This window comes from Schistocerca gregaria, chromosome 9, assembly GCF_023897955.1.
Source record: "Schistocerca gregaria isolate iqSchGreg1 chromosome 9, iqSchGreg1.2, whole genome shotgun sequence".
In the NCBI taxonomy this organism is placed as follows: Eukaryota; Metazoa; Arthropoda; class Insecta; order Orthoptera; family Acrididae; genus Schistocerca; species Schistocerca gregaria.
Genome location: NC_064928.1, coordinates 220,161,710 through 220,177,259, shown reverse-complemented (window position 1 = coordinate 220,177,259; position 15,550 = coordinate 220,161,710). Strand labels below are relative to the sequence as shown.

Here is a 15,550-nt window from a genome sequence, read left to right as displayed (position 1 = left end):
TCATCATCACATGTAACCCTTCGTGCGACCATATAGTGGTGCCACTTTTCAACAGGACAATGGTTGTCCGCACATGATGCTGATATACTCCCGTTGCCAGCAAGATCCCCTGATATAACATGTGTAAGACCAGCTAAGATGTCAATTCTATCGCATTGCCAGTATCGAGGACATGAAGGGCCAGTTACAGTACTAGTGGGCCAGCTTGCCTCAAGAGAGTACGTAATAGCTTTATGACACCCTTCCAAACTGAAACAGTGCACATGTTCAGGCCGTAGAGGGTGACATTGTCATAACATTGCTCATACTGCCAAGTTCTTTTTAAACATGACTTGAATTAGTAATCAATGAAATAACATCATTTAATTTCAGTTTCCTTCTCCTTTTTTTTTCCCCTGTCAGGCACTCTGTGTATCTGACAACCAATTCAGAAACTGTCGCATATTACTTCATACAAAATATGACCTCTTAAATATTTACTATACTTCTTCATTAACTATAGCTCTTTGATCAAGGCACTGCATCACTCTGTTCCCTTAATGATCTATTTCGAATGTCAAAGTGTGGCCACATTATCATTTACTCATCCATCTTTAAGCATTTGCATGTAACTGATGCCAAATGAGGAATTTAAAACAGCTTTGATGATGGGCAAGTAATACACGGTTACATATTTTAATATATTACGTACAAATTGATTGGGTTCAGGTATATATAAAAAAGAAACAAAAAAATTGTTTAAAGCAAGGGCTACCGGTTAAAGTTATTTTGATTTTCGGAATTCTAGACATGCACCTGATACACTTTTTCTGGAAAATAATTTCTAAACTCAGATGCCATTTTGATGGCAACAGAATAATGCGTTGTAGGAACTAAGCAACAGTATTTTACTACCTCAAGCATGTTGTGTTTACTCACAAGATAAATAACGCGTGACATGTTTACACATAGGCCCTTAGGCCTAAGGTACCGGTAGGCTTATATATTTCAAGTTAATTTCGAATCCAGACTTATGTCACTAAGTATTACCGTTGTGTACTCAAGTATCGAAATTGGATAAACTGAAAATAGTATTTACAGTTTTTTTCATGATGAATACGGTGTGAATATTATTTTCGGAAAGGGGTAAGCATCAAGTAGGTCTATGTAGGAAATTCATTTTAGCTGCACAGCTCTGCTGTGAATGCGTATACGGCACTGATTAGGTACGACAGCAATACTTGACTTCCCGTAGCTTCTTTCTCGGGATGGACACTTACAGTATAGTACAAAAGTTGTCTGCCAAAAATGTTTCTGTGTGGTAATTATAACTCGCTGGAAAATTTTATCGCGACATCAGAGTTGAGGGTTTTCCATCCATTACATAACTAGGGCGCCTGTTCATAAATACAGCCGTTGTAGTAATTTTGTACAGTCCTTTAACAGAGCGTCGGATGAAATTACTAAGCACATTATTTTAGGCAAAATAATGATAACATTTTCCTTCTTACAAGAAATCAATTGTCTACGTCATTTAATACACTTGACATAGGTGACTATGTTCATCCGCTGCGGTGTCCGAGTGGTTAAGGAGTTGGACTCGAAATCCAATGGGCTTTGCCCGCACAGGTTCGAATCCTGTCCGCAGCGTAAAATTTTTATTTTCTCCATATGTTGCTCGGCAGAAAAGTCTTCACGTGTGCTTCACAAAAATACCAATTCAAGAAATACAACATCAGAAACTGCAACACAAAAGAATCATGAGTAATCACAAAAACTCAGAATGGGACGCTGTCTTTTAACATGATTATAAATTGCAAGTAGATATAACACAATACTTTCACATCCGCGGCAATTAAATAACGTATTTTCCAGTACAAGCAACATTACCGTAAGCGAATGCCTTTAGTGTATAGGCTAAATAGTCAAAACATGGAAGGCTCTTACTTTCCTTATTTCACCTGTAAGCATTTGGACGACACAATACTAACAGCAACTGCTTTTTGTCTCCGTGGAATTGGTTATTAACTTTATGTGGACCAGTATTATGCATGAACCATACGACAAGTGTTACTTCCATGTCAAAAAAAGTTAACCCAACATAGGCCGAAAGCTCAAACTACACACTTCAATAAACTGATGCCGCTCAATTCTGGCATTCATTAAAATAACTGCCTGATGCAGATGACCAGATATTGTAATATATGCAAATATTCAAACTGGTTATTTGCTCAATTTATTTATTTCCATCTCTAAGCGTTTTAGAGGGTAGTTATAATACTGAAAACGACCCCAGAACTCTATGGTCTTTCATATCTCTCGATAAAAGAAACTTCTTAATATTACATAAACATATTTCTTTGGGAACTTACGTACAGGATGTACAGCAGGCTACTTCAGCGAAAGTACAGTACGGTTATATCTTTTGAATAGTTCTTTCAATTGCTTACGGGAATTTTGGACACTGCGTAACAATTCGTACAATGTGTTTAATTTTAAGCATTCCTGTTAAGTACTGGCTATGTAGCGCTGGCATCTCAATTGATAATGCTTTTTACATGTATTAGAATATAAGGGTTATAATTTGTGTAATAATTATTACTTCTATAATCTATATTGTTTAAACAGTTGAAATTCATGTATCTGTTTATACATGATTTAGTTGGTAAGCCTCATGACCATTTAGAGATGGTTGTTACCGTAATAATCTGACACGTTCTACATCCTAGCGATATACTCGCATCAAGGATCTATGGAACACGAAACTAATAAATGTTACCAGACCACCGCTGGTGAGTTCGAGCCCATTTCGTTCACATGTTGCTCCCTTGCCGCCTGCCCAGAAAACTGCACATGTGCACATTTACAGTCTACAGCAAAAGTAGTCAAACCCATGTTTTTAACAAACCTTCGGCCTTTGAGCTGCTGCAGCGTTGTTAACCATTAATTCACGATGGGTAGTCGTCTCTCGGGTCGCGCGAAAATTTTTGGACTCGCTCTCCAAAAACAGTTCTGGCAGAATGCTTCTCTGCTCCCCCTATCTTCCTTATACAGCCAACCCTATAATGTTTTGTTGTCGACACACATTATTGAGATGTGTTGTGGTCTCTTAGTCCGCGACTCGTAAACGGCATACTTGTTTTCTTCACATGGAGGTAGAATAAGGGGAGATGCCACTACAGACTTATGCTGTACGTCGTTTTGAAGCCAGTAGGCGGGGCCTGCCGCCATCTTGGATCCCCCAAAACATTAGCAGACGAGTGTCCACAACTGTTTCTCGTTTGTCATTTCTGTCGTGTGCACGCCATATTTGTTTTATGTAGTTAATATTGCACTGTTTTAGTGAACAACACAGCATAAGGAACGCAACTTCAAACGTTTTTCCGGTCTTAAATGCGTTTCCGATGCAGTAATACGACACGAAAATATGACGCTTCTGGCCTCAGTACTATAATTCCTTTTTCATTACACACTTCGAATAACCGAGAAGAGATGTATGTGCTATGAAAAGCGTGCTTTCGTAATCCATTTCTATTCACTTTCATTGTGTTTGTGTCGATAATTGATAAAGCCAGAACTCCAAAAGCAATGATTGATAGTTGAGAGGCACCGATTTGTATTCGTTGCATTTTCAAGTCAAATGCAAATTTTAAATGTTCAAGTTTGCAAGAAATTTACCTTATTTCCATTGGTGTCCCATAGATGTACGCAGGGATAATACAAACAAGCCAGTTCTCATGTCAACAAAGTGAAAGGTTCGTTAAATTACGAAGGAAAAGAACTGAATTTAAGATTGTCAGGCCCATTGTAGTTTACACATCTGCTTTGTTTTTTAATTGTACCTACCAAGTGACATTCAGTGCAGCAAATGACAGCAATTTACGGGGTAACACGACAACACAGTGATTAATGTAATGATCTAAATAGCCTGGAGTTAGATAGGGAACTTTGCTTTAACAAATATGTAACCCTTGAAGTACCTTTACTGAAGATTTAACTAACTACATGTAGTTACATTACTTTTGTATTAAGTCATTGCATTTTAAAACATTAGTCCCCATTTCCAGGATATTTCTTGCCAGGGCTTTTCAGTTACTTGGGAATAACCAAACAATGAAAACCAAGTGTATTGCTCATCTCCAGAGAGCTCTTCGTGTTGGATTGATCGGAAATCTATCGTCTAATCACAGAAATAAAACCATTCGGTGAAACTTTACAGCGCATCAGAATTTCAAGTATATATAAGAAAATAGCGCTTAAATAAGTCCGCTTTCGAATGAAACGTGATTTGTTTAAACTTTAGACTACAATCAGAACGATTAGTACACCAGGAAGCAACGCAAGCAAGCATTTTCTTTTTTTTTATCAAAACACTTCACGAGTACACGGAATCAAAACACCAGAAGCGAACGTTTTGGGGTAGCTAATATGGCGGATCTTCACTTGGGTCGGCTTCAAGTTTGTGACGTCATGACAACTCATGTTTCTTCAGTAGAGCTCAAAATATATTCGCAGGAACATGTCAGTTGTAACGATCCTATGCTTGACGAAATTGTTTGTCGGTGGATGGATGAAGATGTCAGTGATGTAGATGAAGAGATGCACGAAAACGACGATTTTACAATAGCCTGTGATCAAACTTTTGCTAGCGACCAGGACGGCGATTCATAGAAAGAACTTCAAGCACAGTTGTGGTGGGGACGTAGCTGTTTCTCCAAAGAAGTACTTAAAGTGTTAGTTAAAATCAAATGTTTTCTGTGCGGTGTTGAAGAAAAATGAATATCCCAACACCGAACTTCAATTTTGGAGTACAATTTGTATGTGCAAGTTTAAACACTGGAATTTAGTTTTACGTGAATATTTACTTGCCATAGAGATACTACAATGTTTCAGAATGTCAAATTTAGTTCTGTAACAGTTCGTTTATGTGTATTACTTTAAAAATCGCACAAAAGTATGATTATTGTGTGATAAAAAGCAATAATTTAGTGCTGTAAAATAAACAAGGACTATTTAAATGTCACTTTAATAATTGTAAAAATAATCAATATATAAATTAAATTAAAAGTCTCAATGATTTGTGCCGTAATTCTCGGGTTAAACACAGGAGTCCCACAAACACCACCTCATAGAATACGTTACAAAAAAGTCACGTCGTGAGTTAAGGGTAAAATTCTACTACTGTGTCTTTTGAATACTGCCAGCAGTAATATTTATGATATAAAGCTCGTATCGGTTGTACAGACAACCATTAGCTGTCTGTACAGACCTACTATCAAAGTCAAATAAATTCACCTAGATGCCTGTGCTCTGTAGATTTATTACGATAAAGTATTTCTAGTGTCTCGTAAAAAAAAAAAAAAAAATGGTGCACACAGCCATCCCTAACGAGGGCAGTCCCACAGTGATCCATCGATCAGCACAAATAAGAGTCGCGCTCTACCAACGCCACCTAGGAACAGTGGCGTTGGCTCTACGAGCTTTTCACGGATGTACCGGTATCGTTGGATATGTGTGTGCCACAAAGAAAAAACGTATCATTTGATTGATTTGTTGAGTCGCATATCGGGACTAGAGAAGGCTAAGATAAACCACTCGTAGTTTAGAAAAAAAAGCACAATTCTAATGAAGACATGCATATAAAATTACGTGTTACGAGCAGATAATAAATACATAAAGTTCTTGCAGAACACTCCACAATATTATTGTGCAGTGTTCTGACTTTCGGACACGAAAAATCATCTAAATGATTATTGGTGCCTGGGACGGCATCAGAACTTCGCATCGAAGTGACGATGTCGGCGTTCGAGGGTATGGAACTCCCACGTATTGCGACCGTTAAACCGGAGTCTAATCGGCTTTACGCATGATTGAACCTACGTCATCATTCCGATTCACATTCCTATAAAGTATTACACCGTGGTACTTACATGAATTGGTCGATTCCAATAGTGACTCATCCACATTACAGCCATAGGATAATTTGCTTTTACGTTTTGTGAAGTGCAAAATTGTACATTTCTGAACATTTAGAGCAAGTTGTCAATCTCTGCACCATGCTGAAATTTTATCGAGATCAGACCGAATATTTATGCAGCTTCTCTCAGATAGTACTTCATTATAAGTCTCTCTATCACCTGCAAAGTGCCTGATTTTACTATTAATATTCTCTGCAAGGTCATTAATATACAACATGAACAGCAAGGGTCCTAACACACTTCCCTGTGGCACATCCGAAGTTACTTCTACACCTGACAATGACTCTCCGTCCAAGATAACATGCTGCATCCTCTCTACCAAAAAGTCTTCAATCCAGTCACAAATTTCACTTGATACCTCATATGATCATATTTTGACAATAAGTGAAGGTGTGGTACTGGGTCAAATGCTTTTCAGAAGTCAAGAAATACAGCATTTACCTGATTGCCTTAATCCACAGCTTTTAGTTTGTAACGAGAGAAAAGTGTGGGTTTCTCATGATCAATATTTTTCAAATCCATGCTGATTGACATTGACGAGGTCATTCTATTCCAGATATCTCATTATGTTTGAGCTCAGAATATGTTCTAAGACTCTACAACAAATCGGTGTCAAGGATATTGGATAGTAGTTTTGTGGATGACTTCTACTACTCTTCTTGCAGAAGGGTGTGACCTGTGCCTTTTTCGAAGAACTGAGCGCTGTTTTTTGTTTGAGGGATCAATGAGCCACAAATCCAGTATAGAATATGACAAGGATTCCATTGGGGCCTGAAGCTTTGTTCAGTTTTAACGATTTCAGCTGTTTCTCAACACCATTGATACTAATACTTATTTCATTCATCTTTTCAGTGGTATGAGGATTACATTGGAGCAATTCTTTTGGGTTTTCCTTTGTAAAGGAACATTTGAAAACAGAGTTAAGCATTTCAGCTTTTGCATTGTTACTCTCAATTTCAGTTCCTGTGTCTTTCACAAGGAACTGGACATTAACTTTTGTGCCACTTACAGCTTTACATATAACCAGAATTTCTTTGGCTTTTGTGAAAGATCTCTTAACAGTATTTTGCTACAGCAGTCATTGAAGGCATCATGCATTGGTCTCTTGATAGCCAAATGTGTTTCCTTCAGCATCTCTTTATCTACAGCTCTGTGCGTTGTTTTACACATATTATGCAGTAATCTCTGTTTTTGATTCCACTTACTGTCCCGTTGCAGCTGGTAGCAGTCATCCCCTTCAATTTACATATATTATTTTAAACTTGAGCCAGAATTCCTGTATGTCATGTGCTGAAAGTTTCAAATTCCTCATTGAGATATGACACTACTGATTTTTTATCTAATTTACTGAACATAATATGTCTTTCTGCTAGTTTTAGTTGTCCTTTTTTCTTTGTTCTTGTCCTGGTAATAGTATTCTTCATTTTCACTTTCAGGAGAACTGTCGGTAAGGTCACTGCTAGAGCTATGTACAAAATAATCATCAGTATCACTGCTGTTGTCACTTCCAGCACAAATCACCTGTGGTTTATTCTGTGCCCTCACTTTATTAGTGCTCTTGACATGATGTACAGATTGCATTTGTTGCTCCCCAGGTGGGTTTTTCAGTCTCTTATATTTACCAGCAGTGGAACTAGAAGGCCAGAATTTTTTTGTGTCAATGTGCTGCAGTTCCTGAACATCCTCCACTGAAACCTGGTGTTATAGCAAGGCACTTCTTATTCCTGGGCTGTGGTTTTGAACATTGGCAGACTGAATGTTTAGCACTGGGCTGTGAAACTCCTCCAGAAATTCTTTTAAGCTGCCAGACTAAGATTCCTCATGTTCAGTCTGTTCATTTCCTTTTGGCATGTTTTTCAGAACCTTATCTTTATTCAAAGTCTTGATCTCAACGGCCTCAAACCCTGCAGTCAGATTTTGCTTAGAGGAACCATCTTTTTCTAATTCAATCAAACACTTCTTCAGCAGACGAGGGAAACAATCTTTTGGAATGGGTCGTCTGTTTATCAAGACCTCTTCTGAGGCCTAAAATACGCTGCATCGAGAGGCTGACACAGACAGGCGCTGTTTGGAGGAAGTAGAATAAAACAAGTGTTGTTCTCTTTGCACTCATAGACAACTGTCAGAGAAATGTGGCTGCTGAGATAATTACCAATTAGCACTGTAAGAGACACTCTACCAACCTTCTTGAAGCATGGCAAGGCAACACTGCAAAACCAGTCCTCAAAAACAAACACATTGAACCACTCATTCTTAGATTTGTTGTATCAACAGCCAGTAGGGCCCCCTTCAGTCCATTGAGTCAGCAGGTGTTCAGATTTGTAAAAAACATAGACTGGCAGAAGAAATCCAGAAGCTGAACCAATAATATTAAGGACACACTAGACTTTGAGTGGACAGTTATTTGGTCTGGATGCTTACATCCCCTATGAGTAATAACTTTTTTTTCCTGTGTGAGTCATCAGTCGTGCTAGTTTCATCATCATTTACAATTGCACCTTGAGTAACGCCATCCAGTAATTTTCTGAATTTCTCAAAATTTTCTACAATCACGACTGCAGGGAGAACTGTTCTTGCTCGAGTTCTATTCTGGCACGAACGCTGTGACAGAACTGATCAATATCTATGAAGGAATCCTCTGACCCACTCAATACGACACATTTCTTGCAAAACGGTTCTCTACAATGCATCTTTGATCTAAAAACTCTTTCATAATGATAAGAAAATCTAACTGGGTCAACAGAAACTCCCATTCAGTTGCCAGCATAACTCCCTCTGCAAGACATTTTTCATCCTCAGGTGTCAATACTATTGGTCAGCCATATAAAAAACGATATTCCATCTACCCACCTATGTTATTACAGTGTAAAAAGGTGTTTACATTTCTTCCTGGGGTAACTTGAAATGCATAGGTATACTTGAAACAACTATTTTAAGTTGTCTTATATCTGTCATTAAAATTTAAAATAAAAAATAGATCAGAAAGATGGAGAGCTAATGAAAGTTTTGTTGCTATAGGCATTTTGACAATAAGTGAGGTTGGACACCTACACACAGTTTCAGTAATTTTATTCTTCTGCATGTTGTCTACAGCAGAAGTTTACAGAGGAATATTTTTTCAAGTTAAGAAATGTCTCTATGATCAAAATTGCTTAAAAATTACTTACTGTAGTAGATTATAACAAATTTATTTCAGGAATCACTTACAAAACTTTCTTCAGCTGTTTGAATGCACAACAAATGGAATACATTGCAAATCAGCATTGCCAATCGTGTAGAAGCAAGGCCTGACACAAGGTGTTTCAAGGAACCTCACCATTTCAAGTTAGCCCATTTTACAGCACTGATTGAAAGTGTGGCAATTGAAGCAAGTAAAAAAAAGTATGCTTGTGCAGCTCAAAGTGGTGTTAAGGGTAAAAAAAGAGCATTACTTTGTTGTTCAAATTTGGCAGTATTTTTTTTTGCAACTACCACTGTGCCCCAGTGGCGTGATGCAGGTTACGTAAGCAGCTCCACAGCACTGGGGTGGATCCCAGACTCAGTTCTACTGAGCTAGGGACGCTATCTGTGGGGCTGCAGAGCAAGTACTGCTTTCGGAAAGTTCAAAGTCAACTGGTGGGAGAGCAGATATCAGTCACGTGGGGTGTATGGGTTGGCCGGTGAGACATTGGCTGCAGCAGTGGATCACTCTCATGTTTTCCAGTCCTCTTACCCTAAAGATATGTCCGCCTGCTCCTCCCATTGAGGGCGAAATGCTCTCCTCCACTATGTGCAGTTCCTCTGCGATTGTAGCAGACGATATTGTCTCAGTTATGTGACTGGATTCGTGATCTATTGTCAGAGAGGTCACAGTTCATAGTAACTGACGGAAAGTTATTGAGTAAAACAGAAGTGATTTCTGGCATTCCCCAAGGTAGTGTTACAGGCCTTTTGCTGTTCTTTATCTCTATAAATGATTTAGGAGACAATCTGAGCTGCCATCTTAGGTTGTTTGCAGATGATACTGTCATTTATCGACTAATAAAGTCGTCAGAAGATCAAAACAAATAGCAGAATGATTCAGAAAAGATATCTGTATGGTGAAAAAATTTGCAATTGACACGAAATAGTGAAAAGTGTGAAGTCATCCACATGAGTACTAAAAGGAATTTTGTGGGGAAGGCTAACCAAAGACTGCAGTTTACTGGCAGGACACTTACAAAATGTAACAGATCAACCAAAGAGACTGCCTACACTACACTTGTCTGTCCTCTTTTAGAATACTGCTGCACGGTGTGGGGTTCTTACCAGATAGGACTGACAGAGTACATCGAGAAAGTTCAAGGAAAGGCAGTATGTTTTGTATTATTGTGAAATAGGGGAGAGAGTCTCTCTGAAATGATACAGGATTTGGGATGGACATCATTAAAATAAAGGTGTTTTGAATTGTGGCAGAATCTTCTCACAAAATTTCAATCACCAACTTTCTCCTCCAAATGTGAAAATATATGTTGATGCCAACCTACATAGGGAGAAATGATCATCATAATAAAGTAAGGGAAAGAAGAGCTCGCACGGAAAGGTACAGATGGTCATTTTTTACGTGCGCTGTACGGGATTGGAATAATAGTATTGTTGTGAAGGTGGCTCGATGAACCCTCTGCCAGAAACTTAAATGTGATTTCCAGAGTATCCCTGAAGATGTAGATGTAGGCCATAGAACAGGTGGAGGTGAATAAATCCCCATTTTTAGGCAACTCTCTTTTTCGTTCCATATGCTAGAGTGAACAGGATCAGTTCTGGATGCCCACTTATCCCCCTTAATCCATCCTGACTTGTACATACTCCTTGGGCAGCTGACCTCATCTTAGATGCCAATTCTGAAGACTGATCAAATGAGTAGTTAGTACACTGAACTCGCATTTGGGAGGACAACAATTCAAACCCACATCCGGCCATCCTGATTAAGATTTTCCACGATTTCCTTAAATGGTTCAGGCAATTGCCCGGATGGTTCCTTTGAAAGGGCGCACCCAGTTTCATTCCCTATCCTTCCCTAATCTGAGCTCGTGCTGTCTCTAATGATGATGAGACATTAAATACTAATCTCTTCCTCCTGAAGATTGCTGCATGTAAAATAAACATTTCTGATTACTACAAGGGTGGTTTGAAAAGTTCTTGGAATGGAGTAGAAAAAAAGTACTTACATCACAGATATATATATTAAAAACAATGGTTCCAAGACTTACCAAGCGGGAAAGGGCCGGTAGACAGGCACAATAAATAAAACACACAAACACACACACAGAATTTCTAGCTTTCACAACGGTTGCTTCTTCAGGAAAGAGGGAAGGCGAGGGAAAGACCCTAAGGTAAGTCTTTCCGCTCCCGAGATTGGAATGACTCCTTACCCTCTCCCTTAAAACCCACATCCTTTCGTCTTCCCTCTCCTTCCCTCTTTCCTGAAGAAGCAACCGTCGGTTGCGAAAACTAATATATATATATATATATATATATATATATATATATATATATATATATATATATATATATAAAACAAAGATTCCAAGACTTACCAAGCGGGAAAGCGCCGGCAGACAGGCACATGAACAAAACACACAAACACACACACAGAATTACGAGCTTTCGCAACTGGCAGTTGCTTCGTCAGGAAAGAGGGAAGGAGAGGGAAAAATGAAAGGATGTGGGTTTTAAGGGAGAGGGTAAGGAGTCATTCCAATCCCGGGAGCGGAAAGACTTCCCTTAGGGGAAAAAAAGGACAGGTGTACACTCGCACACACACATATCCATCCGCACATACACAGACACAAGCAGACATTTAAATATGACTCTTATGACTGGCATCTGGTTTCTGTACAAATTGTAAATAGCCTTTCGCTCCCTGTATTTTACCCCTGCCACCTTCAGAATTTGAAAGAGAGTATTCCAGTCAACATTGTCAAAAGCTTTCTCTAAGTCTATAAATGCTAGAAACGTAGGTTTGCCATTCCTTAATCTAGCTTCTAAGATAAGTCGTAGGGTCAGTATTGCCTCACGTGTTCCAACATTTCGACGGAATCCAAACTGATCCTCCCCGAGGTCTGCATCTACCAGTTTTTCCATTCGTCTGTAAAGAATTCATGTTAGTATTTTGCAGCTGTGGCTTATTAAACTGATAGTTCGGTAATTTTCACATCTGTCAGCACCTGCTTTCTTTGGGATTGGAATTATTATATTCTTCTTGAAGTCTGAGGGTATTTCGCCTGTCTCATACATCTTGCTCACCAGCTGGTAGAGTTTTGTCAGGACTGGTTGTCCCAAGGCCGTCAGTAGTTCTAATGGAATGTTGTCTACTCCGGGGGCCTTGTTTCGACTCAGGTCTTTCAGTGCTCTGTCAAACTCTTCACGCAGTATCGTATCTCCCATTTCGTCCTCATCTACATCCTCTTCCATTTCCATAATATTGTCCTCAAGTACATCGCCCTTGTATAAACCTTCTATATACTCCTTCCACCTTTCTGCCTTCCCTTCTTTGCTTAGAACTGGGCTGCCATCTGAGCTCTTGATATTCATACACGTGGTTCTCTTCTCTCCAAAGGTCTCTTTAATTTTCCTGTAGGCAGTATCTATCTTACCCCTAGTGAGATAAGCTTCTACATCCTTACATTTGTCCTCTAGCCATCCCTGTTTGGCCATTTTGCACTTCCTGTCGATCTCATTTTTGAGACGTTTGTATTCCTTTTTGCCTGCTTCATTTACTGCATTTTGTATTTTCTCCTTTCATCAATTAAATTCAATATTTCTTCTGTTACCCAAGGATTTCTAGCAGCCCTCGTCTTTGTACCTACTTTATCCTCTGCTGCCTTCACTACTACATCCCTCAGAGCTACCCATTCTTCTTCTACTGTATTTCTTTCCCCTATTCCTGTCAATTGTTCCCTTATGCTCTCCCTGAAACTCTGTACAACCTCTGGTTCTTTCAGTTTATCCAGGTCCCATCTCCTTAATTTCCCACATTTTTGCAGTTTCTTCAGTTTTAATCTACAGGTCATAACCAATAGATTGTGGTCAGAGTCCACACCTGCCCCTGGAAATGTCTTACAACTTAAAACCTGGTTCCTAAATCTCTGTCTTACCATTATATAATCTATCTGATACCTTTTAGTATCTCCAGGGTTCTTCCACGTATACAACCTTCTTTCATGATTCTTAAACCAAGTGTTAGCTATGATTAAGTTGTGCTCTGTGCAAAATTCTACTAGGCGGCTTCCTCTTTCATTTCTTAGCCCCAATCCATATTCACCTACTATGTTTCCTTCTCTCCCTTTTCTACACTCGAATTCCTGTCACCCATTACTATTAAATTTTCGTCTCCCTTCACTATCTGAATAATTTCTTTTATTTCATCGTATATTTCTTCATCATCTGCAGAGCTAGTTGGCATATAAACTTGTACTACTGTAGTAAGTGTGGGCTTCGTATCTATCTTGGCCACAATAATGCGTTCACTATGCTGTTTGTAGTAGCTTACCCGCATTCCTATTTTCCTATTCATTATTAAACCTACTCCTGCATTACCCCTATTTGATTTTGTGTTTATAACCCTGTAGTCACCTGACCAGAAGTTTTGTTCCTCCTGCCACCGAACTTCACTAATTCCCACTATATCTTCGAGTATCTTGCACAAACTGTCAATACTGCTATCAGATGTTCAATATTGTTGTTCAGTACCAGTACTCAATATTGAGCATGTGAGGGCCCTTTAAGTAATTAAGTAGAGACTACAACTGTTATGTAGCGCTTTCAGTACATTCCCAATCCAGTGCATCAGCGCAAGTCTCGGAAATTATAAATGTCATCAAGAGATTTTGCCTCTTTATCCCACTCTGCTTTATACAAAAATCAAGAAATAGCAAATTTTATATTTTAATATGTTGTACACAAGTTTTAAAATACAAACATAATTTTTTCCTTGGTGACTACAAAGTGATTACTGTGTGGATAAGAAAATGTGACTGATGCATTACTTTCAAGCAGGCAACCCCTAGATGGTTAATATTTTTGTACAGTAATATTGTGCAATATTACTGAAGCTCTCCCTAGGCTGCTCTGTAAAAATGTGTTGTATAGTCTGGTTTGAAAAGCAGGAGGAGGAAATGCCACGTTTTCAAAGTGGCATAAGGAGAGCCAGAAATCCTCTCATTAAACATATTAAGAAAACTGAGGTTGAATGAGATAAATTATTACCAGTACAGTATCAAAGTTTTTTTATATGTTGATGGGCCAGCATTGGACATGTTACTAGAATTGGTTGTATGTATGTTTGTTCTTCCTCATTCGATTCATCATCTCATAAAACTGTGGGCAGCTCAGTTGGCAAGTTGACTGCAGCCCTAATGCAACAACCGTGTTGTTGGTTTCACCAGGCCATGAGCCACGTGAAATTACTGTAAGGCTTTAAATACAAAAATTCAACCACTTCTGTGATTTTATTGTCAATTTATACAATTTTTCTGATTTCTGATGATTTTTGCTTTATGGGCATTAGGCTGTGGTCTGAAGCATACTTTATCTCCATGCTGAGAGACGTCCTCAAAGGTTACAAATACTCAGATATCAGTTTCAGACTAAAATAAAGTCAGCAAGAGGAACTGTTTATACATACGTGCACAATAATCTGGCTGTTAAGTCATCAGGCCACTGCCTAAGACAGCAGAGTTGTACCGATTTGTGTTTGCTTTGTTTAATACTATGGCCTACAGCTTGTCTAACTACAGTCCATCTTTTTCTGTTAAAGTTGTTTGTGTGCTTTTTAATTTCTATGTATTCTCTGTACACCCTAGCATACTACTGATTGTGTCTCTATAAAAACATAGTACTGGTGAAAGGAATTTAGTGCTCTCCTGGTTCCACTACACGATCTACTACTGCAGATTTATCTGTCTTTTCCAGGTGACAATTGCTCTCATGTTCATAAAAAAACTGGGAGTTAAATGCTTTCTCTTGTAGTACCTGAGTACGCTTGACCTCATTGACCTCATGTGTGAAAGATTTTATATAGTCTCGCTGTGGTAAGCAGCGGGCATAGGTCCTTCGTAGTGCTCAAATATTCATGCACCTTTCTTGTTGGTTTAAACACTGTGTCAATACCACGACTTCTTGGTATTCTGCTTACGCTTTTTGAAACTGTTTTTTACAAATGGGAGGAAAGGTTTCTCTTTCGTTGGTTATTTATCATTAGAAGCTCAAGATATTTTAACATACAGTGACCTATTTATCTCACTGTAAAGCAACCATTCTCCTTAAAAGCACTTAACTGATCGAGCTCTTCCTCCAAGTACTGTGGTCCACATATTCTATTAGCCCAGTCCACCTAAATATTTCTGGTGGTATTGGGAATTTTTGTGAAGTCATCTATCAGTGTGAATGGCCTTAGGTGCTAAGGTTCCATCAATTTTTTTAAGCACTGGTACATCCAAGAAAATTAATAGTAGAAAATAGGTTAACCCTTCCATACCCACTGGCTACAATTGTGTACATTAAATTTTACAGTCTCTGAATTGGAATAGAAATATTCTTCCCCATTGGAAACCTCATCTACACGTTTATGAATG

The 15,550-nt window shown here is 38.7% G+C and overlaps 1 non-coding gene across 1 annotated transcript; it reads left to right on the top strand.

Moving 5' to 3' along the window:
* The first annotated feature begins 1,547 nt into the window (after positions 1–1,547).
* Trnas-cga (transfer RNA serine (anticodon CGA)) lies at positions 1,548–1,629 on the top strand. Its single transcript has one exon. It is a non-coding gene; the product is annotated as a tRNA-Ser (tRNA).
* The last annotated feature ends 13,921 nt before the right edge of the window (positions 1,630–15,550 follow it).